Here is a 10,478-nt window from a genome sequence, read left to right on the forward strand (position 1 = left end):
AGCACAGGATCCCTCTGGATCAGATCATGGCACAGAGCAGGAGGGACTGGATGACAAGAGTGTTGCAATCAGTGGAAGCTGTAGTTGACACAGCCCTTTACCTATGTGCTTTCATGCAAAAAAGTATAATGTAATACTAATAAAAAGGTCAGAATCCTCATTTTTTGGCTACCTAAAACTATTGTTCTAACCTTCAATTGTTTAAGATTTATATTACTATAAACAACTCCTTGAGCTTTCACTCCTACAAAACTAGCCTGAGACAAATCACTATTAGCTTTTGTTTCCTTTTCAAATGCATTTTTCAGTGTCCTTTTCCTTCTTACTTCTTCCCACAGGTACCCAAGTCTTCATGGTGTCCTCTGGTTGTGCAGTACCATGCCACCCAAACTTGTCCCAACAGAGAAGGAGCCAGGGGCAATAACTTTGAGAAGGACATTTTAGGAGAGAGGACATTTCTGGCATTCCTCAAATATGCCCAGGTGTATGGACAGTCTTGTGCTCCCAGACACACAAAATCTTTTTCATCTGCATAGTAATGTTGTAGTGGTTAAGCTTCAGTTTCAATCTCTGTATCTGTTGTTTTCTTTTATAAAAGATGAGTAAATTCCAGAGACCTGCTGTACAACATTGTATCTATAGTTAACAATACTGTATTATGTGCTTAAAAATTGCTTGAGAGGGTAGATCTCCTATTAAGTGTCTTTACCATGGGAAGGGCAGAGGGGAGAAGAAACTATGTAGGAACTTGAACAGAACCCTTTGCTCTAATTGTAAAGGACAACTGCTGTGCTTCAATCATCTATAATCAAGGAAATTAGAGGCTTGACGATTTTTAAAAATTTTTACTTTCTCTTAATATACATGATTCTCAGAATTCTCACTCCTACTTTTCTCCATATCCTTTATAATTTCTTTGCTGGTATTAGTTTATAAAAATTCATTTTCCAAACTGTTTTATATATATATCAACAAATCTTTTGCCTTATATGGAAAGGCAAAACACCTTTAGTATAGCAGCAGCTTCATCACAAGGCCATAATCACAATAATAGACAACACAATCCTGCTGAAGACCAACAAAGTTGGAAGACACATTATCTGATTTCAATAAAGGTACACGCATCAAGGCACACGGCAATGGCAACAGAATAGACCCAGAGATCAATGAAAAAGAATGGAGAACCCAGAAATAGATCCATACAAATACAGCCAACTGATTTTTGAAAAAGGCATAAAGGCAGTTTGCTGGAGAAAGAAGTGTTTTCAACAAATGGCATTAGAACAATTGGACATTGATGTGGTAAAAAAAAATGAACCTAGACAGAGACCTTCTCTATCTTTCACAAAAATTAACTCAAAGTGGGTCATACACCTGATCATAAAATTATAAAACTTCCAGAAGAAAATAGAAAATAACCTTGGGTGTGGTGATGAGATTTTAGATAGAACACAAAAGCACAATCCATGAAACAGAAAATTAGTAAACTGGACTTTATTAAAAGTAAAAACTTCTGTTTTGCAAAAGACACTGTTAAAAGAATGAAAAGACAAGCACAGACAGGGAGAAAATCTTTGCAGCAAACATATCTGATAAAGGACTTGAATTTAAAATATACAAGGATCTCTAAAAACTCAACAGTAAGGAAGACAAAGGACCCAATTTTTATCAAGGGGTAAGAACTGAATAGACACCTCATCAGCAAATAAGCATATGAAAAGATCCTCAACATCGTAAGTTGTTGGGAGGGGGGATGTAAATTAAAAAGTACTTAAATTAAAAAGTAATACCACTGTACCTATTAGAATAGCTAAAAATTTAAAAAACTGGTATTACCAATTGCTGGTGAGGATGCGAAGCAACAGGAACTCCCAGTCATTACTGACAAGAAAACAAGTTGTATGGCCCCTTAGGAATATAAGCTGGTGTTTTTCACAAAGCAGAACACAGTCATACCATATGATCCAGCAATCTTGCTCATAGGTATTTACCCAAATGATTTGAAAACAGTCTACAGAAAAACTTGCATGCAGATGTTTACAGCAGCTTAACTCAAAAATCACCAAAAAATTGGAAGTAACCAAGATGTCCTTCAATAGATGAATGGATAAACAAACTGATAAATCTATCATGGAATATCACTTAGTAATCAAAAAGAATGAACAATTAAACCACATAAAGACATAGATAAATCTTAAATAATGCTAAGTGAAAGAAGTCAGTCTGTAAAGGCTACATACTACATGATTCCAACTATGTGACTTTCTGGAAAAGTCAAAATTATGGAGACAGTAAACAGATCAGTGGTTGCCAGGGGCTCGTGGGAAGAGGGGAGTGGTATTAAATAAGAGAAGCATAAGGATATTTTGCCAGTGAAATTATTCTGTATGATCTTGCAATAGCAAATGCAGGACACTAAGTTTGCCAAATACTACAGAACTTAGTATCACAAAGAGCAAACCTTAACAAACTGTCAGCAGATAAACTGAGGCATGCTAAAATTTATGAATTTGCTCAAACATTAATTCCAATTGGGCAGCGCCTAGCTGAAAGTGGTTAGGAGCGCTCTACCAACAGAAACTACAGGAAAGGTTTTTACAAAGGAGACATGGAAGCAAAGCAAGGAAATTATTTGATTGGCTATAGTTTAAGGGTGGTTGTTCTTCCCTTCATTATTTTCCCTTTGGTACTTAGCTAGGTACTCTGCACATAACATGTATCAAATAGGAGTAAAAATACACTGAAAATGAAAGAGCAGGCTAATAAAGTAATTAAATATTGAAATACTTTATTTTCACCTTGGCATTAGACCAATTATTGGGAGCAGGATGTGGCTGACAACCTACATGGACTCCCAGGCCATCTGGAGAGAGACTGTGTGACTGCAGTCCCAGCAGGACCGACTGGCAACGCTGGAGGGGGAGAGGCACTGCTATGTACAGCATGGGGCAGGGAAGAGCAGGGCAAGCTGAACGGGAGAGACTAGAGAAAACTCCATGCTGAAAAACAAGTGGAAAGGTTATTACCCCTGCAAAGAAAGTTCCTCCTGTCCTCCTCTGACCCACCTCACCTGAGTTGGACACCCATTTTTTTCCAGTAGGAGGGAAAGTGGTTTTATTCCATCACAAGCAGTATTGAGAATGTTCTGTTTCTGATGGGCCAAAAGTGAGGGAATGGGAAGAGGATCTTTGCCTTCACAAATTAGCCCCCCTGTTCCAGCAGGTGAGCTCTGGGCGGCTGGGGGTGGGGGAAGGATCTGCAGTTTGGGGCAGTTTTCTAGGGCAGGCAGGTGGGAGGCTGGAAGCTAAGCAGCTGAAATCTTATCACCAGGCTCTTGCCAGCAGACAGTGAGTGTCCCACACATTCCCCCTAGGTCTGAATAAAAGTTTGAATTATTTAGTTCAATATCATCTTCTATTTTGCAGCAAAATCTAGTTAGAGCTGGTTTTAAATTGGATTTTTTCTCTCCTCTGTTGGGACAGGAATGCACAGTGTCATCTCCCCTGATCAGTTCATGGACAATGCCAAAACCCAGAGTCTTGCTCTCTGGAAATCAGCCTTTCCTTTCTTCTGTGTGGATCACTACATCATCCTTTGCAAGCAAAGGAACACAGCCTCTTTTCCATGATAAACACCTGTTGCTTCTACGGACATTCCTTGCATATTAGAGTAATGGAAAGAGGTGAATGGTGCTCCGTGAAGCCCAAAAGGAGAAAGGAAAGCAGACTAATGGGTGTAACCTGATCTCTAAGATCAAAATAAATAATTTGGTATACAATTACTGATAGACTGCTAAGAAAAGGAACTTATTTTTAATTTACAATGTAACCCTGCAAAATAATAATTGTAACCACTTATTGAGTATCTATGTGTATACTGGATACTCTCTAGTGACTTTTATATTATTTATCATAATAACCACAATGTAGGCATTATTATGGTCAGAGTCAGTAATAGCATAGTGCAGGGATCAGCAAAAGTGTAAAGGGCCAGATACTAAATATTTTAGGTTTTAGGAGCTATAGGGTCTCTGTTACAACTACTCAACTCTGACATTATAGTGCAAAAATAGACAATTCGTAAATGAATGGTTTGGTGTTCCAATACAACTTTATTTATAAAAACAGGAATGCCTCATGTAGTAGAGAAAAGCACAGGTTCATGAGCCAGACACTATGGATTTGATTTTCTAGTCTACCTCTTACTAGCTCTTCTGATACTTAATCTCTCTTTGCCTCAGTTTTCTGATCTGCAAAATTAGAACAATAGTAGTACTTACCTCATATGGTAAGTGCCTAGTACATTGTTAGTACTATATAAGTGCTTGATATTTGATTTCCAATTAAATTCAATTTTTCTATTTTCAGTTAAATTCTATTTTTCAATTAAAAATTGGCATACAGAGATGGGATGGGGATTCAGAGATTGTAATACAGATCTAGTGAACTCTCTTTAAAATGTTGCTCCAGAATCTTAATTATCACATAGAACAAAATCTCTCCAAAAGATATTCAAGTACGTTGAGAGGAAAAGTAAGCAAACCATTTTTATTTTATTTTATTTTATTTTTTTAAAGATTTTATTTATTTATTTGAGAGACAGAATGAGAGAGAGAGAGCACATGAGAGGGGGGAGGGTCAGAGGGAGAAGCAGACTCCCTGCCGAGCAGGGAGCCCGATGCGGGACTCGATCCCGGAACTCCAGGATCATGACCTGAGCCGAAGGCAGTCGCTTAACCAACTGAGCCACCCAGGCGCCCTTTATTTTTTTAATTAGAATTTTTATTATGTTAGTCACTATACAATCATTAGTTTTTGATGTAGTGTTCCATGATTCATTGTTCGCATATAACACCCAGTGCTCCATGCAATACGTGCCCTCCTTAATACCCATCACCGTGCTCACCCATCCCCCAACCCCCTCTAAAACCCTCAGTTTGATTCCTGGGGTCCATAGTCTCTCATGGTTCATCTCCCCCTCCAACAGCCCCGTTCGTTTTCCCCTTCCTTCTCCTAATGTCCTCCATGATATTCCTTATGTTCCACAAATAAGTGAAACCATATGATAATTTTTAAAACAGTAGATGGCAATGTTTCAGGAGTCCTCCTTCATATGTCATTGGAACCGGTAGTTGGATAGTCAAAAGGTCTATTAAAAGGGAAACGAAATAAAACATTGCTTGTATGCCCACTGCATTTTAGAGAATAAGCTAAGCAAAAGCAAGCAACAAAAGGAAATAATAAAACTAAAGCAGAAATAAATGAAAGAGAAGAGAAAAACAAAAGTATAAGTTAATGAAAACATGTCATTTATTTGAAAATATCAATAAAACCAACAAACCATTAGTGAGACAAGAAAAAGAGAAACTCAAATGATTAAAATCAGGACCAAGAGAGGGAACATCACTACTAATCTTACAGACCAAAAACAAACAAAAAAAGGTTATAATGGAATACTATGAATAACTCTATGCAACTAACAGAAGATATGGACAAATTCCTAGAAAGATATAAAGTACTGAAATTGATTCAAGAAGAAATGGATAATTTGAATAGACCTATCATAAATCAAGACATTAAATTAGTAATTTTAAAACTTTGACAAAACCCAAAGTAAGCTACAGATTCAGCACAATCTCTATCAAAATTCCAATGACATTTTTAACAGAAATAAAACAATCCTAAAATAGCCAAAGCAATCTTGAGAAAGAACAAAGCTAGAGGCATCGTGCTTAATTACAAACTATAACAAACCTATAGTAATCAAAACAGTATGGTATTGGCACAAAAACAGACACATAGATGAAGGGAACAGAACAGAAAGCCCCCAAATAAACCCACATATAAAGTCAATTAATTTATAACAAAGGAGCCAAGAACACACAATAGGGGAAAATAGCCTCCTCAATAAATGGTGTTGAGAAAACTGGACAGCCACATGCAAAAGAATAAAACTGGATCCCTATCTTACACCATACACAAAAATCAACTCAAAATCGATTAAAGACTTAAATGCAAGACCTGAATTCACAAAGCTCCTAAAAGAAAACATAGGCAGTAAGCTCCTTGATATCAGTATTGGTGATAATTTTTTGGATTTGACTCCAAAAGCAAAGGCAACAAAAGCCAAAATAACTGGGATTACACCAAACTAAAGTTTTTGCACAGCAAAAAAGCCATCAATAAAATGAAATAAAATGAAAAGGTAACCTTTCCAATGGGAGAAAATATTTGCAAATCATGTATCTGACGAGGGGGTTAATATCCAAAATATATAAAGAACTCCTACAATTCAATAGAAAAAAAGTTGATTTTAAAATGGGCAAATATCTGAATTGGTATTTTTCTAGAGAAGACATACAGATGGCCAAAAGGTACATGAAAAGATGCTCAATATCACTAATCATCAGGGAAATGCAAATCAAAACCACAATGAGATATTACTTCACACCTATTAGAATGGGTATTATCAAAAAGACAAGAGGGGTGCCTGGGTGGCTCAGTCAGTTCAGCATCTGCCTTCAGCTCAGGTCATGATCCCGGGGTCCTAGGATCAAGGCCTACATCGGGCTCTCTGCTAAGTGGGGAGTCTGTTTCTCCCTCTCCCTCTGCCTGCCACTCTCCCTCTCGCTCTCTCTAGAGAAAAAAACAAAAGAAATAAGTTTTGGTGGAAATATGGAGAAAAGGGAACTCTTGTGCACTGTTGGTAGGAATATAAATTGGTGGAAAACAGTATTGAGGTTTCTAAAAAAAATTAAAAGTAGAATTATCATATGATCCAACAATTCCACTTCTGGATATTCAAAGGAAACAAAGACACTAATTCAAAAAGATATCTGTACTCCCATGTTAATTGCATGTTTATTGCATTACTTATTTACAATAGCCAAGTATGGAAGCAAGCTAGGTGTCCATTGATAGATGAATGGGAAAAGAAAATGTGGTGTATATACACAATGCAATAGTGTTCAGCCATAAAAAAAGAACTGCCAGTTACAACATGGGTGGACCCTGAAGGCATTATACTAAATAAAGTAAGATAGAGAAAGACAAATACTGTATGATCTCACTTCCATATGGAGTCCAAAAAGAAAAGCCCCCAAAACAAAAAACTAAACTCATAGATTCAGAGAACAGACTGGTGGTTGCCAGAGAACAAATTGGAGGTTAGGGGATGAGAGGTAGGCAAAATGGGTGAAGGGGGTCAAAAGGTATAAACTTCCCATTATAAAATACATAAGTCATGGAGATGCAATGTATAGCATAGTGACTATAGTTAATTAACACCATATTGTTTATTTGTAAGTTGCTGAGAGATCTTAAGAGTTCTTATCACAAGAAAAAACAATTGTAGCTATGTGTGGTGATGGATGTTAACTAGATCTATTGTGATCATTTCACAATGTATACAAATACCAAATTGTTATATTGTATACCTGAAACTAATACGTTACATGTCAATTATATTGTAATTTTAAAAAGTTTGTGAGTCCTTCAAAAAGTTAAACATAGCGTTACCATATAACCCAGCAATTCTGCTTCTAGGTATATAACCAAGAGAAAGGGAAACGTAGGTCAGCACAAAATCTTGTACCTGAATATTACAAGCAGCTTTATTCATGATAGTTAAAATGTAGAAGCAATCCAAATGTTCATCTACTGATGAGTGATAAGCACCATGAACATCTATACAATAGGCTATTTAGCCGTAAAAAATAATCAACTATTGATACATGTTACAACGTCAATGAACCTTGAAAACGCTGTGGTAAGTCAATGAGGCCAGACACAAGAAAATGACATATTGTACGGCTCCATTTACATGAAATGTCCAGAACAGGCAAACCTATAGGGACTGAAAGCAGATTAATGGTTGCTTAGGGCTGGGGTAAGGGGGAGGGAGAGCAGAGATGGGATGGTAAATGGCTGCTAATAGGTATGAGGTTTCTTTCTGAGAGTGATGAAGATGATCTGAAATTAGACTGACAGTTGCACTACTCTGTGGATATACTAATCATCAGTGAACTGTACACTTCAAATGGGTGTATCTTGGAGTTTGTGAATTATAGCTCAATAAATCTTTTTTTTAGAAAAGAATACATACTATCACTGATGATGTTAACCTCATTCACCTAGCTGGTTTCACACTGTAAAACTACCTTTTCATCCCTTTCCATCCTCTACCCATCGGAAGAAACAGGGAGAGAATTAACCCCCATTTCTGTGACAGGAGGAATATCTCCATAAGTTATTTGGAATTCTTCTGTGTAGGAAATTTCTCTCTTCTTTCTCATTTTTGTATTTATTCAATAATTTTTTTTTATCAGTCTAAACACATGAGTATATTTTTTTCCTTTGGGATATAATCCAATACTACATTATTCATTTCATTACTAAAATTGTTCCAGCTTTGGTCACGGGAACTCTTTCAGGTTGGGGTTTATGTAATTACAAGTAAATTACTTCTTTACAATAACAAGTAAAAGTGATCTGGACATGCAAACAGCCAGTTCAGAAGCAGGCATTCACCTGAACAGAAGCTCACGTGTGCTCTACAAAGTAGCCTTTAAGCCATGAGTATTTCATGGATGGTGGAATCAGCCAGGGTGTTCTACAGGAGTTGTGGGGAGTGCTGGCAATGAATCTGAAAGTCAATTTAAGAGCTTCAGCTCAAATGTTAACTCAAAAACAAAACCTACCATGCAGAGAAAAAGTATCGATGCCCCCAAATGCAATTGTCCATTTTTTCCAGACATTTTGTTACCACCCAGGCAAAGAATCTTATGCTTTCAAACCACACCTGCCTTTTCCCCTCTACTTGACAGGAGAGGACTCAGCCCTAAAACAATGCAGATAAGTTAATGAGACTCCTGAAACGAATGCAACCTCTTTCTAGAGCTACAGAGATTGTCTTGGGTGATGAGCGTAGCCTGGGCTGCAGAGAGGGTATTGCTCTATTGTTTCAAATACATTTCAGACCCCTCCAAGCTTTAAACAGCAACTTATTAAAGAATCTAAGTAAATCTCAACATTTGGTTGACCTTTGATAGAGTCCCTTTTAGAAAATAGAAGAATCTATTCAGTTGTTTGTTTGCCATGTTAACAGTAATGCTTTCATTTATGACAATGTCTAGGGGACGGATCTTTCAGGGCAATTATGTTCTATTAGGGAAAATTACACACCTTTCCTCTGTCAGGTGACCACAGAACAGTTCAGACTGGGGCTTCAGCCTCTTCACCATTTCCCTTTGCTTATCCTGCACACAGTGGAGCCTCACACAATTCTGACAAGATCATTATTCTTGGGACACTTAAGGAAAAAAATCTAATACAGATGGTGTCCTTGAATAATAGGAGTTTGCATTCAGGGCAGACTTTCAGTAGCAACAGAAACATGCCCCCATAAAGCAAACATTTTTTTAATGTATGCATTTGCACTTTTAATGGTCTTCTACAATAAAGCAACCATCTCAACCTGCAGGGAGGTTCTTAAAGCCATGAACATTAATTTCCTATTGCTGCTCTGACAAATTACCACAAACTCAGGCAGCTTAAAACAACACAAATTTATCATCTAACAGTTCTGGAGGTCAGAAGTCTCAATTCAGTCTCACTGGACTAAAGTCAAGGTATTGGCAGGGCTGCAGTGTTTCTGGAGGCTCTGAGGGGAATATCCCTTTCCTTGCCCTTTCCAGCTTCTAAAAGGACCTGTATTCCTTGGCCGGTGGCCCTTCCTTGCATCTCACCAACCTCTTGCTTCCATGGTCACCTCTATTACTGGCTCTGGTCCTCCTGTCTCCTTCTCTTAAGGACCCAGTGATTGTATTGGGCTCACTGGGCTAATACAGGATAACCTCCCCCATCACAAGATGCTTCATCACCTCAGCAATGTCCCTTTTGCTATGTAAGTTAACAAAGTCATGGGTTCTGAGGAACTCTGAGAGGGCAGGACACTACAACTGGAAACTCCCGACTTTAAAAAGTAACTTCTCAGGAGAAGTAAAAATAAGTGAACAAATAAGAAATTTTAAAAGATGCCATCTAATTAGTAAAATCTCATTCAGGGCATCGACTTAATTTTGGCAGCCTTGAGTGCCATAAAATTTAGCATGGTCTTTTTGCTTCTTAAAAGTATTTGCGGGCCAGCTTCGCGCAGTGGCAGTATCGTAGTCAATGAGGTTTATCCGAGGCGCGATTATTGCTAATTGAAAAGTATTTGCGGGCCGGTAGGACTTCAAAACTCAGGAAAAAAAAAATGAAAGACTGTAAGGCAGCAGATAGTGATTATCTGTGATGCCATAATAAACAGAGTACCAGATATGAATGCCAATGAAAAATAAACAACTAACTGTTTGATGGCATGATGTCTCACTGTGGGTGCATTGGTGCCCAAAATTAAATTCATAATAAACAAGGTTCCTCCTGTATTTAAATTATCTCCAGATTAATTCAGGAGTCCCTTTAGGGCAGTTGAGCAGC

The 10,478-nt window shown here is 37.6% G+C and overlaps 1 pseudogene; it reads left to right on the forward strand.

Moving 5' to 3' along the window:
- The first annotated feature begins 10,143 nt into the window (after positions 1-10,143).
- Positions 10,144-10,220, forward strand: LOC123849039 (U4 spliceosomal RNA; annotated as a pseudogene).
- The last annotated feature ends 258 nt before the right edge of the window (positions 10,221-10,478 follow it).

The sequence above is a fragment of the Mirounga angustirostris genome, unplaced genomic scaffold (assembly GCF_029215605.1).
Source record: "Mirounga angustirostris isolate CCGP_5_RB_7025 unplaced genomic scaffold, mMirAng1.0.hap1 SCAF_2, whole genome shotgun sequence".
NCBI lineage: Eukaryota > Metazoa > Chordata > Mammalia > Carnivora > Phocidae > Mirounga > Mirounga angustirostris.